We start from the raw sequence: 16,650 nt of genomic DNA on the forward strand, positions 1-16,650 counted from the left end.
CTGGAAAAAAGGCTGCAAGGCTGAGCGCACCTCCTGTTGGCCTGGTATCAAGCTGACCTTTAAGAGATTCTAAAATGGATGAAGTTATTGTGGCTAAATGTCAGTTAGCAAGCTATCTAGCTCGGGGAGCTTTTCCCATTTCTTCAACTCTTTATTAAATTAAATGATGTACAATCCTGACAATAAAATGGTGGTTTAGTACAGAGAAGATTGAAAGAAGCTTACTGTGACTACTGATTAGAGCTCGTATTGCGAGACCTCCACAGAGCTGCGGAGTAAGGTCTGGCTTCACCACACATACATTCCAGGATTGGAGAAAAAGACGCCGTGGGTTGTTTGCATTACTTTAAACCAATCACAATCACGCAAAGCTCCAGACACAGCGATGGTGGCTCTGCCTTTGAGAAAATGGAAGCTCAGATGGGCCGATCTGGAATCTTGCTCCTATAATGTGTTGTATACTAGACGCGTCCAACGTGGCGCGCAACATTGTGACGTCAAAATGATGTAATATCCGGCCGGCACGGCCAATTTATGGCGCGCGAGCCGAGGCACAGCTCTTTTTTTTTATTTATTTTTTTTTAAATCTGCAGCGTGCGACAAAGCGGAAACAGGAGGCCTGAACGAGTTCGCCGACAACCGAATGCCAGGACTCTCACAGTGACTGCAAGTCTCTCATGTAAACTTACTGGGTTAAGATGAGCTTTTTTACGGTGAATGAAAGGCTTGATCCGACAAAGTAGGTCATTGAATCAAATCGAAGCATTGACGGCAATGCTGCTGCCAGTTCTGCCGTTGTTTACCTTTTTCTTCTTCTTCTAGTCAGTAGAAAGAGCAATGTCGGTAGCTTTTGCTCATTAGCGCCACCGCTGTTCAGGAGAAGACTGCGACTAGTGTCGCGACCACCAGCGCAGGTATAAATAGTCACGGCGATTTCATGACGTCACATATGCGCGCGCCAGCTGGGCTGCGGTTACTGTTAAACACTCTTTATGAGGTCATAAGGCGCAAGGTTACCCCCCTTTCTCTTCTTTCCCCGCCCAGAGAATTTGGCCCGCCCATGAGAAAGAAAGAGAGAGAGAGACAACATGGCAAGCAAAGTGGCAGTTGGTCAAGGCCACTCCCCCACGCCTCTCTCCTCCTCAGTAGCTACAGACACAGAAATGGCACATACTAAGGAAAGCTCATTGTGAGACTGGCTCTAGTGGCTGTAATTCTGCACCAAGGCTGGATTTCAGGAAAGAGACTTAAAGGGGTGATAGACACAAAACCGATTTTACACTGTCATAGTTGAATAACGACAGTTCGGTGGGTAAATAGGACATGCATATAAGCTCAAAATCCCATTGATACCCCTTTACTATGAAAATCTCATATTTTTAAACTGCCGCTGAAAATGGGCGAATCTCAACAAAGCTAGTTGCTTACGTAAGCATCTCAAAACCTGTACCTTTGTCACGCCCATGGGTGTATTAAGAGAACGGTCACGCCGCAACATTTACATAGGCTACACAACTGACCTGAGATCAGGTAGTCTTCTGAATCTAGGTCACGAAGATCTCTGCTATTCCATTACTAAAATTCACTTCGGAAACGTTTTAAGCGAGAAATCAACTATGTAAAGCTCAAATATGGGCCGTTTTACAAAAATGTATGTCTAATTGCAGATTTTGTCCGACTGTGTGTCGGACTTAAGCGGCCGGTGCTGCCTGTGTTGATGGCTTGCCGCCTGGCCTGCCTTCCTTCACAGACCCCAGCCTGCTTTGAGCTTGGTTATGGCTGGCAGCCCACAGCACTCCATACCCGTGCAAAGTCACTGTTTTGTGGGCTAATGGACCACCAAACGCCGCCAGGTGTGTGTGAGTGAGTGCGGTCAGCGAGCTTGTTATGCCAGCAATCTCTTACCACAGGTTCCAGTTAATCTTATAATGTGTGTAATTATAATGTGTTGAGTTATTTAAACAATCGGTGAAATACACGCCTCTTGTCCACGAGTCTCATTGATAGAGCCTGCGGCTGGATGTAGCTCTATCAATGAGAATAAGAATTCCTCTGAAATTCACAAAAATTCATTAACTTGAAATCGGACACCGTTGTTAGCTTTATAATACATTTAGCTAGATGTTGTATAAGTGGCGTGGCGAAATTCAAACCGTAAATATACTCGAATTACGTCAAAAATGAAGCTAACTATCCGTGATTTGTAGCTACACATAGCTAGGATTGAAGGGACAGTCGCAGCTGACGAAATCCCTAGCTAATCTTCACAAATATTCATTAACTTGAAATTGGACACCCTTATTAGCTTTATAAGACAGCTAGCAGGAAGAGGGGAGTTGCAGGACCTGGAGCTCTGTCAGGGCAGCGGCGTTTGGTAGTCCACAAAACGGTGACTTTGCGCGGGTATGGAGTGCTGTGGGCTGCCAGCCGTAACGGAGCTCAATTGAGCTCACAGCAGGCCGGGGTCTGTGAAGGAAGGCAGGCCGGGCGGCGAGGCAGCAACACAGGCAGCACTGGCCGCTGAACTCCGACGTCTTACTAAATTTGCAATTAGCCATCAATTTTCGTAAAACGGCCAATATTTGAGCTTTATATAGATGATTTCTCGCATAGAAAAGTCTCAGAAGTGAATTTGGTAACGAAACATTGCAGTGTCTGAAATATGAGATTCTGTCGCGTCTCTAATGTGTGTGTATTGTGGATTCGCTCAACCAATCAGCGCGCAGCTCATCTAAATATTCATGAGCATACCATATTTGGAATAAAAGCTCTTGTTACAAATAGGGCCAAAACACAGGGATGCATAAGGGCCAATAAAATATCAACCAGGCCATTTTCAACCCAACCAATGTTACATACCCCATTAGGAGACCATAAGGAACAGTGTGAAATACCCTATATAATCATTCTATCACCCCTTTAAGATACAGTATTAGGGGACCAATAAAGTATTTATAAAAGCACCCAAGAGCACCATGTCATGGGACCTTTAAATTCAGCCTCCTTGCTGCTGTAATCTGAGAGACAGTAACTCAAACATAGGTCCACGTTAGACAACATTTGTGAGCACTCCAATAATAATGATATACAGTATTACGGGAGTACATGTGAGCACAATAATACCGTTGTTTGCATGCTTTTATGCTAATGTAACCTAAGCACCTTTTTAAAACTGATAAACTTGCCGGTTAGCATGTAGTGAGTAAAAGGAGCCAACAAAAAAAAAAACTAATTACTTGCACTGAGACAAAAAATGCGTTGGCCCATTTATCTAAAGCCAGGGTAGATCGTGATAAGCCCTATTTCAACAAACGGTGGCGTATTCCTTTTAAAGTGTAAAATCAGCATTCACCATGGTCTCCGTGCACTTTACAATTAAAGGAACACAGAAATAACAGACAGCAACAAAACAATTGAACAAGCAATGAACAGCATTTAAGGAGAACTCCGGGTAATTTTTTACGTTAATCTTGATCGCTATACGTACGTGAGTACTGTCGATAGCAAAAAAAAACGCTGAATCGGTGCTAGCAACCCGGAGCTGCTGCAGCTAATGCCCAGAGCTGACTTTGCTAAAACGGTAAATAGTGCCTTTTGTGCCTCTTAACTGACAGAAAATGCAATTAAAATGTCTGTGCAACATGAATAGGGCTCTTACCTGACAACAAGATGTGTTTTCAACTCAAGACACCTTGCCGCTAGCTTGCCCCGCTAACTGCTAGCTGCCATTCGGGAATGTGTTCAGCCAGGCTTCTGTGGTAATCATCAGGCAGCAGTACCGTGTGTATTTATAGCTCCTCTATTGTGTGTGACATGGATCTGGCGTTGGTGAGTAGGAGTCTTTGCAGTGGCGAACTCTGTGGTAGTTTCCTTAGCCGGGCTAGCAGGCCCGTCTGACACCCTTGCCTCTGCTTCCTCGCCTCCCGCGGCCGACAACAATCCAACTAGCGCCCGCTGGTCTGGTGGATGTCCTCTGGAGGACAAGTCATGCCTTTGCGGCGAAAATAAGTAATATAGCACTGTAGTGGTTATGACCATATCAGTGACTATGTAACTATATGGAAACGGGCCAAATTATGTCTGATCCTTGTAAAGTAATAGCGTTACAGAAGGCTAGCTCTAGTCTCTCGCTGAAGTACCGTGGGAATTCAGTTGTAGTAGGAAAAGGTAAACGGCAGTGTGAAGATCGGACCGTAGTGTGTGAAGAGAGTGGAGGTGTTCACAAGGGAAGAAGCTTGGAGTATGAAAAACTAAGGCTTGTCCTCCGGAGGACATCCGCCAGACCAGCGGGCGCTCATTGGATTGTCGTTGGCCGCGGGAGGTAAGATAATATTAGAGATTTCAATCTGATCTGTCTGGCCAGTCCACTCTCGTCCACAGCGCTGTTTACACAAACACAGCTCTACTCCACTCTAAATAGTGAATTTTGACAAACAAGCTAATTTGGACAAATTCTTGTAAACTTAACTGCTGGCTAAACTAACCATCCTCTGCTGGAGCATTTATGGATGTATTATGAAACCATAACAAACCAACGTGGCTACTTAATGTGCACGTGAATGACACAATCTTTATGTTCACATCTTCATTCTTGATGATGATGCTGGTTGTATTCTGGCCCTCATGACCCCTGACCTAGGACTGGGTATAAATTAAGTACATTTGCACTAGGGCTGAACGATTTTTGAAAATAATCTAATTGCGATTTTTCCCCCCAAATATTGCGATTGCGATTCGATATTCGATTATTTTTTTAAGCTCTTTGTCTTCTGATTTATTGTTTGTCTTTGTTGAATAATACATTGTATAGTATGAACAACACACAATTACACACTAGACAGTTAAATAAGTAAAACAGTATAAATATATATATAAATATATATATATATATATATATATATATATATATATATATATATACCATATATATATATATATATATATATATATATATATATATATATATATATATATATATATATACATACATACATACATACATACATACATACATACATACATACACACACACACACACACACACACACACACACACACACACACACACACACACACACACACACATACATACACACATTTTTTTACAGTGCACAGAGAGGAGCTGCCTCCAGCCCCTCCCCCTCGTGAAGTTGTGTGCCGACACCGTCAACACTGCACTAGCTCAGAGAGGCTATCGTTACGTTAGCTCTAGCTCAGAGAGGCTATCGTTACGTTAGCTGCTGGTGGTCTTGCCGTGGGATTAACTGTACTAATAACACCGTTGAAACACCGCGGCCACGCTGCTGTGAAAGCTCCCCGAACGTCATTTATCAGTCTGGTTGTTACCCCTCTCAGTGGCAGCTCCTCCACTCATATCTTTATAACGGAGCTAACCGCTAAACGGAGCTAACCGCTAATCAGAGCTAGCTCGTTGCCAACCGAGCCTTCAGTTCTGCGTGCCTGTGTCCATTAACTGCATGTATGGACTCGAGCCCGAACAAAACCCTTCATTTTATTAAACTGGCTGTAAAAGATTTGAACTTCAACTCAGAATTGTTTGAATGACAGAGATCAGCTCAAGGTACGGTGTAGCGTTAGCGTGCTAAGTTGATGCTTTCTCTGGGGAGTGCAGACTGATTTGCTCTCGCGAGTCATCAAATCAAGACCAAATCGCAGCCTTTGCGATTAGGAAATCGCGTTTTAACATATCGCGATATTATCGCAAATGCAATTAATCGTTCAGCCCTAATTTGCACAATGATATGGTATTAGGCCTAGGCCCAATTTGTTTAGGAATAAAATAGGATGAGAAATAGTAAAAAAAAAAAATCCTAAAGGAAACACTGATGTCAACTGAGTGAACTTCTTCTAACATGTAGTGGGAGGCTAGGGGTGTGCAAAAAAATCGATTCTCATTCGTATCATGATTCAAGCTCTACCAATTTCAAAATCAATTCATAGAATTACAAAAATCGATTCATAGAAATAAAAAAAAATGTTTTTAGCACAAAAAGTAAGGAAATTTGTGTTTGGTAGATTATTTCTCTGTTATCAATGCTTTTTGGCAATAAATCTTATACCGTTGGAAAGCCTGTTTAGTTCCCTTCAAATGATGCCCCATTTGTAAGGACCATGCATTTGTGGGATGAGCAGCAGCGCTGAGTGTGTGGGTTGCGCCCATGAAAAATTTGCCAAATCTTCTCTGCCATTGCCAAACAGCTTATTCTGCCATTGACTCGTTTGGTGGATTGGATGATTGAAGTTTGAAGAAACAAGACATATTGGCAATTGAACAATTTATTCATTTCGCAAACAAAAGCCTCAGTAGCATTTGGAAGAAAAAATCGACATTGAATCGTGACATTTTCTGAATGGTGCACCCCATTCTAAAGATGAGGGGCACTGTAGGAGAATGGTCTATAACTAACAGATTTTTAGTCTAGTCTAGTGGCACAATTTGCAAGATCAGAAAAAAGGAGATTGCAGTAATCAAGTCAGGAAGACACAAATGCATGGATTACTGTTTCAACATCACAAAATGATGCAATGCAATGTTACTTAGATGGAAAAATGCTGTCTTGGTAATAGCCTTGATGTGAGATTGGAATGTCAGGCGAGGATCCAAAATCACACCAAGGTGTCTGATGCTCGAGCTTTCAGAGATAGTACAACCATCAATATTAATACACAGATTCTTAAACAAGTGACCATGTTTGGCTGGTTTTACTACTAATAGCTCTGTCTTATCAGCATTCAACAGCAGAAAGTTCATACCCATCCATTTTTCTGATACACATGCCTCTAAATTTAGGAGTTGGGAAAAGTTTTTTGGCTGTACATGTACATATAGCTGGGTATCCTCAGCATAGCAGTGAAATTTAACATTGTAGATGCTAACTAGAACTGCAAGCAGTTATGACGGGGCCCAAGCCTCCGATGCCAGTCGCCCTTGACGCCCCGGGGAAGTGCGCAACTCGCCCCCGGGGAGCACGCCAAAGCGGGACCAAAAGCGTTACGTGGGGAGGCAAACGTTGGTGAATATCGAGAGGTGTGAGCCACAAGGTCTGCGGTAGCCTGGTCTTATCAGACTCTCGTACATTTCATTTGTACAGAGAGTCTGGCCTCTCTCCATTGACAAGCGTTAACTTCCTTGAAGGCAGGTACTCTGTTGAAGTTTAAAACTATTGGATCTGCCCAGAGCTACTCTGGATCTGCCATAACCAATCGCTAACGTTTGGTCGTGACGTATGTCATGCGCATGTGCAACAGGAGGGGAGACTGTCAAGGCTATCATGCAAGGCTATTAGCAATAGCACCTAGCGTTAGCCTTAGCCAACTTCTTCACCACTAACCAACCGAGCTGGGAAATCAAACTTTTCCCAAAGCCCGTGTGGAGGAGGGCCACAACATCATGGCCACCAACAAAACTCAGCAAAGATTGTTCTTCCTCGGGCTTTAACTTCTGGATATTCAGCAGCGTTGCCACAACGGACCGAATGGCTTCGCTCGCATCTTTCTCCGCCACAACTCCAGCACGCGGCCTCAACGTCATCATTCTCAGCCACTCCCTCTGTTCGCTGATTGGACCGCCAAAAACTTTGGTTGAGAAAACCCAAGACTATACCACAAACCCAGAGGGAGTACAGATGTATGGCTGCAACTAACGATTATTTTAATAGATTAATCTGTCGATTTATTTTTTCGATGAATCGGATAAAAAAAACAAAAGCATTAATTTACATCAACTCGATAAATATTTACATACATACTTGTTGTTTTAGTTAATAGTTGTGTAAAGGTAAGTAACCCAAAGAGCAGATACAGAGAACACACACACACACACACACACACACACACACACACACACACACACACGTTCACTTGAAGCTTATTCATTAAATTATTACCCTCATTGTAGTAAGTGCAAGTTAAGTTCATTTATACACCACATTTAAACACCGCTTAACAGGGCTCCAGACTAACTTTTTTCACTAGGAGCACAGTGGCCCCCAACTGAAAATTTTAGGGGCACAACCAGAAAATTTAGGGGCACACACCCTAAATCAACATGCTAACCAAATATTCACATTTCTACTAATTTCCACTGTATTACTAATAAATACTTTGATAATAGATGCAGAAAATACAATGTGCTGTTTCACTGTGTCACTTTTGAAGATGCAACGTATAAGGTAAACTTGACAACCCCATCGCTGTCATGACAGGAAAACAAAATATATATTTTTTTATTGTATTTGTATATTTTTTAGCCTGTTTTAATTGCTCTTTAATGTTTTATGTAAAGCACTTTGAATTGCCTTGTTGCTGAAAGGTGCTGTAGAAATAAAGTTGCCTTGCCTTACAACCTCAGCCTGTCAGTCAGTCACCAGGGCAAATCACCGTTGTGCCTGGCTGCTCGTCTCAGAAGAAGTGTAACGTCAACAGCACCGCGACTGCTTTCGGCTCGCCATTAATATCAATATCGCAGGAAACGCTGTCTGCGTGAAGTTATGAAAAACTGTAACTACTTTATCGGCATTTCCGTGACTCACTGTGACTTCAACAAAACTGCAGAGCCGATGTAGTTTGCATCATCTGCAGCTCTGCGTGCTTTCTCTTTCAACGTTTAACGTGTAAAAAAAAAAAAAAAAGGGGGCAAATTTACTAGTCGCACATGTGCGACTGGATGTAAAATTCACACTCTCAAATTTTGGTCGCAGTCTGGAGGCCTGCTTAAGATGACCAAGTGCTATAAAAGAACTTTAAAATGAAATTCAAAATTACAACACACACATTTGTCAACAATAACTGATACGGGACAAAGCATACATGATAACAGATTGAAAAATGAATGGGCACAAAAGGCGAGTGAATAAAAACGTGTCTTTAGTCTTGCAAACTATACCACCCCTGCTTTACTACTGTTATTAACGAACGAACGCTAGGTTGTCATGCTTGTGAAGCTGGATAACGAGTAAACCCCACACCAGCACCAGAAGAGCTACTGGAGGGACGGTACGCTCCCCCTTCCTCCTCATCAAGGACTCCAACATGTTTACGTTTTAGGTGCTGAATCATCACCGTGGTGCACCCGTGCCATGCCATGTCGCTTTTGCTTATCTTGCAATTAACACGTCTTTGACTTATTTAGTGTAAAATGCTCCCACACCTTGGATGACTTAGGTCGTACCGATTTCTCTGCCTCCGCCGAGTGTTTCAGAACGTTATTGTTCTCTCCGGTCTCTCTCCGTATTTCCTTTACCCCTACTCTGCTCTTTTTTTCTTTTCTTTCACGCTGCGCTCTTTTTTTATTTTATTTTATTTTTTTAATCTCTGCGACTGAGTGCTGTAATAGTTGCAAGACACAACGAATCGATAATAAAATTCGTTGACAACTTTTTTTAATCAAATTTTATCGATTCATTGTTGCAGCCCTATACTGAAGCGAAATGAAAATTGAGCGGAAGTACGTAGGAGGGCGGAGCCAGGCTAGGTCTGCAGTACTCTGCCATTGCAAATATCCCATTACCATTGATTGAGTAGGAGGGCCAAGACTGGTCTACGTTAGATACAGCGCCCCCTAATGGCCGATATTTACCAAATTTGGTACAGAGCCTCAGAGCGGCATGCCGAATGAGCATCACATCTATTATAGTTCTATATATTTGGAGTCATCCAGTGCAAAAATAAACATATTGAACACTATAACTCATAAAGGACAAACTAGTAACATTTCTTACACACAGTGTGTCAATCTTGGATGTAACAGTATGGATTAATTGCACAAAGATGCGAAAAACTCTGGACTTCTAGGCTGGATGCAAAACCTTCTGTAAGGGCTAGGAAGACAACAAAAACATCAGCAGAAAGAGGCAACTTTTAGCTCCAAAAGACCCTAAGTTTCTACTATTTATAATTATAAAGTTATGAATCAGAAGTGCTGTTCGGCGTTGTATACAACATGCTCGACCTCAGAAGGGGTTAATCTTTAGAAAATTTGGTACAGAGCCTCGGAGTGCCATGCCGAACAAGCATCACAAGTTTCATGTTCATAGCATTTACTGTGGCAGGGTTATTGCAATTGCAAATTTCCCATTTAAATGCGTTGTTATTGGCCAAAACAAATAAACATTGATTATAGCGCCTCCTTATGGCCAATCTTCGCCAAATTTGGTACAGAGCATCGTAGTGGGATGTTGAACAAATATCTAAAGTTCTTTGCTGATAACATTTAATTTGGCTGAGATATATGTTGTAGCTAGCTAGGAAAATTTGGTCCTCAAATGCGCATACTTTAACGTAGCAAAATTCTTTGAGTAACGTTTGGTCAGGGCCATCTGGATATGCTACATAGCAGGTTTTGTGCAGATCGGTCGCACGGCCTAGGACGAGTTCGAGAAAGTTGGTTTTAGACATTGCGCAATGATAACAGTTTTCAGCCGAAATGGGCATGGCCTATATCATGTGATTCAGCTTGATTCAAGGAAGACGTGGATGTAAGGTTTTCTAATGTGTAATGTGGGAGTTAAAGGCAAAAAAAATTATAGCGCCACCTAGTGGTCCACATGTGTAATTTTTGGTAGGTGTTGTCCATGACCCATAGTGTAAGTAGTAAATTTAGACTTGGGTCCCATAGGCCAAGCCCACTTTTACCACTCAGTACCCCACTCTAGGGTTGGCCTCAGGAGTGCCCCTAGATGGTACCCATCAAATTTTGTAAAAATCGGATGAGCCGTTCATGAGATATAAACTTTTTGTACTTGTAGCGCCCCCTAGTCACCAATTCTCGTAAAACGCATGGGGGACCTTCAGAGGGTCATGGCAAACAAGAATCTAAAGTTTGGCGTTGATGGCATTTATTTTGGCCGAGATATGGCAAAGTTGATTTTTTTCAATGGGTGATAGAATGCAAAACTGATTGTACCCTTTCATAGTTGAATAACGACAGTTCGGTGAGTAAATAGGACATACATAGAAGCTCAAAGTCCCATTGACACCCCTTTACTATGAAAATCTCATATTTTGAAACTGCCGCTGAAAACGGGCGAATCTCAACAAAGCTGGAAGTTGACGTCAACCTCCCAAAAACCGGAACCTTTGTCAGCCCATGGGTGTATCAAGAGAACGGTCACGCCCCAACATTTACATAGAATACGCAATTGACCTGAGATCAGGTAGTCTTCTGAATCTAGCTAGGTCACGCAGATCTCTGCTATTCCATTACAAAATTCCCTTCTGAAACTTTTTTTATGCGAGAAATCAACTATATAAAGCTCAAATATGGGCCGCTTTACGAAAATGGATGGTTAATTGCAAATTTTGTCCGACTGTGTCGGAGTTCAGCGCCGGTGCTGCCTGTGTAGCTGCCTTGCCGCCTGGCCTGCGTTATTTCACACACCCCGGCCTGTTATGAGGTACTTGGAGCTCCGTCACGACTGGCAGCCCACAGCACTCCATACCCGCGCAAAGTCACCGTCTCTTGGGGTAATGGACAACTAAATGCCCCTGCCCTGATGGGGCTCCAGGGCCTGCATCTCCCCTCTTCCTGCTAGCTAAATGCCCGGTATATGTGAGTGAGAGCGCGGTAAGCGAGCTTGTTACGCCAGCAATCTCTTACCACAGGTTTCAGTTAATCTTTTAATGTGTGTAATTATAATGTGTTGAGTTATTTAAACAAACGATTGGGGAAATAAACGCCGCTTGTCCGCGAGTCTCAGGCTCTATCAAGAGCTAGCTAGCTTCCTCTTAAAATTCCTCTGAAATTCAGAAATATTCATTAACTTGAAATCAGACACCGTTGTTAGCTTTATAAGACATTTAGTTAGATGTTGTATAAGTGGCGTGACGAAATTCAAACTGTAAATATACTCGGAATTACGCCCAAAAATGAAGCTAACTAGCCACAATCTGTACACATAGGATTGAAGGGACAGTCGCAGCTAACAAAACCCTTACAGTTCACAAATATTCATTAACTTGAAATCGGACACCGTTGTTAGCTTTATAAGACATTTAGGTATATGTTGTATAGCTAAGTGGCGTGACATTGTGTGTAACATGTGGTAAGAGATTGCTGGTGTAACAAGTTCGCTGACCGCACTCTCACTCACACACAACGGGCCATTTAGCTAGCAGGAAAAGGGGAGTTCAATGCCCTGGAGCTCTGTCAGAGCTGCCAGCCGTAACGGAGCTCACAGCAGGCCGGGGTCTGTGAAGGAAGGCAGGCCTATTCATGTTTATAAAGGAGAATTCCGGTCGATTTCAACCCGTAGCTCTGTTGTTTGTAAATCAGGACTAATGTCAGTAGCGAGAAAAAACGAAAACAAACGGTGCCGCCTACACCGAGTTATCCTCCTGCTAGATTTTTCACCCAACAGTCTTAAACAAGGCTTGAAACAGGGCAAGTTTTAAACGTATTTTTAGCCTCAAAACGTGTTCGAAATGCCATTACTAGTGCTTAGCCATGTGCAGTTATTCCTTACGAGGGAACACCGCGAATTTGACGGTAGTAGATGTGACAGAAAGGCATAAAAGTTGTGTTAATCCTTACCTCTGTTTATGTACTGCTTTCCGGTCAAGTCCTCAACAATCTAGTACCGATCTCATACAATCCAATAATCCAAAATTTATTTTTTCCACACAAAAAACGGTTTGCCGAGGTCCTGTCCATAGTAATGAGCATGTATCAACAGGGTGTAACCTGACACCGCAGTGAAGCACAGCTGACCTACAGTTCAAGAGTTCAGGAGCTCATTTGCATAGGTAACCTAGCAACGGCGGAGCCTGCCTGTCGGCAGAAGCAGGGAGGAGCTCACAGAGCTGACAGACGGAGCTTGGAGTTAGATCAGGACTAATATCAGAAAATGGTTCAAGTTTGTGCCTTTCCAAATTGCGGCAACCAAATGAAGAGATGTTTGAGCTTGAGCTTTCACCGTCTACAACCTCCGCAGCTGGGAGATTTTACCGTTATGGCTGGTTGCACTTGGTGCGGGTACATGGTGGTGCTCGTGTGGATACTGTATCGCAATACCACCAAGGAAGAAAGCCTGTGCTGTAAGGATACAGCCTGGTCTGGACGGGTCAACGGACATTGTTTCGCCCATACAGAGAGGTTTCCCCATCTGCTCTATAAGGATGATCTAACCGGACAGACCTGATGGCCAGCTGTCTAATGAGTGAGTACAACAGGCTTTCGTGACTCTGTCTAGCTTAGGCACATTTGTTTTTAGTTGTATACACATTCAAAACACTAATCAAAACACACCTCTTCAGATTAGCTTTCCACATACAATAATCTTACATTTCTCACCTGATAGTTACTGTTTTTATTGTTTTTAATTGCTTCTAAATATGCTTGTTGTATGTGTTGGTTTTATTGCTTATCTGTTTTTAATGTGATTATATGTGCTGGTTTTTACTGTAAAGTGTCTTTGAGTATGATGAAAAGCCCTCTATAAATGAAATGTATTATTTATTATAAATAAATGCCTCACTTCTTTAGTAAAATAACCAAAGCTCCCCCTCCCCCCCCCCAGCCAATGCAGACTCGTGGCCTACCGGGTGATTCTGGAGAGGGTTCTGAGAGGAGAGCGCCTTGGCTGTGGCACCAGAAGAACATTGCCTACCTGTGTTATAGCAGCGACCAGACAAGAGTACCCCTCCCCAACTGGAAGTTACACATTTTCTGAGTCAAAAACTATGATTTCTAGTAATACTTGGTATGGCCAGGAATAAACAAAGCAATTGCACAGTTATATTAGGAAAACGTAAGAATATGTATATTGTACAAGTAAAGTTGAATAAGTAAATTGTAAGAATAAATAAATTGTAAGAATAAGTACATTGTACAGTTCTATACTGCACCTGTCTGTTACAGTGGTTTTATAATATAACAATACACATTACATTTGTGCTTTTGTGTCTTTACTTCAACAAAAAGGAAATAACAATATCACAATCTAGACACAATTAATGTAAAGTATGTACAGTACAGTGTGTGGTTTTATACATAATCATGCTGCAGCATAGTCTGAAGTGTACAAAGAAAAAATTGTTCAGTACTCTTTTTCCCAGGTCACATGCTCTTATAATGTGACCTGGCTTGAGCAACCAGTTCACTCTTATCCAGCAGAGGAACTGGGGCTATGTTACAAAGCAGTCGCCTTCTTCTCTGTCCATGATGGGGTAAGGGTTTTTTCTTCTGTGGACTTGAAATAACTATTTTGAAACTGGCTGGATGACCAGCTGGATGCCTTCTTGGGAGTTGACTGTGGCACTGCAGCTAATTCTGTCTCTATGTCACTGGATGGTGTCCCCTAAATAAGTAAGAAGGCGAAAGAGCATTGTAGTCAGACTCAATGGCCAAAACACTAACATTGAGGATGCATCTATCATAATCAGTGTTGGGTGTAAGGCAATTACAGTAATATATACATGTTTGCTGTAACGCAGTAATATAACTCATTACTAATTACATGTCGGTAATATCATACACGGGTCTCCGTAACGGGAGTTACAACATTAGTGTTTTTTTTTTTTTTTTTTTTTTTTTTCAAGAATTCACCAACACCGTGAAACATTTCTTCACAGAAAAAAAAGTGAGAATTACAATAGCCTTGGAAAGTATAAATCATAAAGACGTTACCTCCAATTTGTCTGCAGCTGGTCTTTTCGCTTATGGCATTTTCCTTCAGATACCGGGACTTGGCGCTCTTTTCGGTGAAAACCGCTACAAACACAGTAATCTCTCTCATGTAGCTAACGTTATCAAGCAAGCTGAAGTGCAACCAGCCATAACGGTAAAATCTCCCTGCTGCGGAGGTTGTAGACTGTGAAAGCTCAAGCTCAAATATCTCTTCATTTGGTTGCCGTAATTTTGGAAAGGCACAAACTCGAACCATTTTCTCATATTAGTCCTGATCTAACTCCAAGCTCCGTCTGTCAGCTGCTTCTGCCGACAGGCAGGCTCCGCCGTTGCTAGGTTACCTATGCAAATGAGCTCCTGAACTCTTGAACTGTAGGTCAGTTCCGCTTCACTGCGGTGTCAGGTTACAGCCTGTTGATACATGCTCATTCAAATGGACTGGACCTCGGCAAATCAGTTTTTTTTGGGGGGAAAAATACATTTTGGATCATTGGATTATATGAGATTGGCACTCGACTGTTGAGGACTTGACCAGAAAGCAGTACATAACAGAGGTAAGGATTAACACAACTTTTATGCCTTTCTGTCACATCGGAATTCTCCTTTTTAAAACTAGGCTGCCCGCAGATGCACCTGCTTATTAATCGGCTTGATATACTGGGATATTGGCCGATGCCGATTATGTAAAAAAAAAAAGAAGCCAAAAATCGACGGATTAATCGGTCGAGCTCTAGTTGTGCTTGAGGTCCTTGCGGAGTTTCGGACCAGTCCTGAAAATGGCAACCCCCTACCATGTACGGTTTAGGCTGTAGTCGGAGTTTTAGGTGGAGAAGAATAATAAAATGAATCTTAGTAAAAACTATAGGATTCCACAGCCCTGCTGTGCGAACGGCGTAGCTCTTGCTACCGCCGGTTCTTCCAGACTCGGGCTTGGACCCCTAATAATGTCAGCAAGGGGAACAATATAGATGGGAAAGAGCATTGGGCCAAGGACAGATCCCTGGGGTACACCAGATTTCACTCTAGAGGAGTCCTAATTGGTATTGTTGTAGTTGACATGTTCAGTTCGATTTAATAAATAAGAGCAGTGGTCCACACTGTCAGGAGGAGCGGCAAGAGAGATGTTGAGTTAGAGTCTGCAGTAGTTATTAGATAATTTACTGCTCTTACTACAGTTTCAGTTGAGTGACGGGAATGGCAGCCAAATTGAAATTTATTAAAAAGATTGTTGTCAGATAAATTTGCAGTAAGTTGGCTCGCATCAGCACGTTCAAGGAGTTTTGGCATAAAAGGTAGATTAGAGATTGGCCTATAATTGTTAAGAACTTGTGGGTCAGTATTTCTTTTTTTTTTTTTTTTTTTTAAGCAGCCGTTTAAGCAGTGGTTTTAAAAGCTGAGGGCACAGAACCCACTTAAAATGACCGATTAATAATATTAAGAATACTTGAAACAGGAAAAAGCTCTTTAAAAAGATTAGACAGTAATGGATCTAGTATGCAGGTTGTAGATTTAGAGGCAGTTACCAGACTGGCAAGGACCTCAGGGAAAATGGTTTGGAACTCTGAGAGACTGCAGTTTTTTCTGGGCCGCAGTGAATGATCAAGTCCTTAAAGGCAGGGTTGGTAAGGTTGAGAAGCTAATAGGGTTGCACAATATTGACAAAATGTCATATTGCGATATCAATATAAATTTTGATTACATTTTTTTTTTTTTTTTGTATTGCCTCTGCGTGGTTTACCACCCTTCAACATGTTTTGCATCGTGCATTAGCCTGTGAAACATCTGTTGGCTTAAAGCCAAAGTTTTTCCAAGCTACCGAGGAGGCATTACTTTTGGCCACTGTTTCCTCTTCAATCTGTTATTTTGTCTTTTCCCTGAGCAACACTCATTTTCTTACTTTTATGTTCTTTCTTTAGATCCACCGACTTCCTTCACTCTCTCTTAAGTTCCTTTTCTTTCACTTCTCTGATTCGTTGGGTTGTCTCTAGTTCTTCACTTACACTGTC

General features: G+C 42.2%; 1 protein-coding gene across 1 annotated transcript in view; it reads left to right on the plus strand.

The window, feature by feature from the left end:
- The window catches only part of ccdc71 (coiled-coil domain containing 71), a 31,303-nt gene that overhangs the window by 1,231 nt on the left and 13,422 nt on the right, over positions 1–16,650 (plus strand). The gene's annotated exons all lie outside the window — the stretch shown is intronic.

Source organism: Perca flavescens, chromosome 4 (genome assembly GCF_004354835.1).
Source record: "Perca flavescens isolate YP-PL-M2 chromosome 4, PFLA_1.0, whole genome shotgun sequence".
NCBI lineage: Eukaryota > Metazoa > Chordata > Actinopteri > Perciformes > Percidae > Perca > Perca flavescens.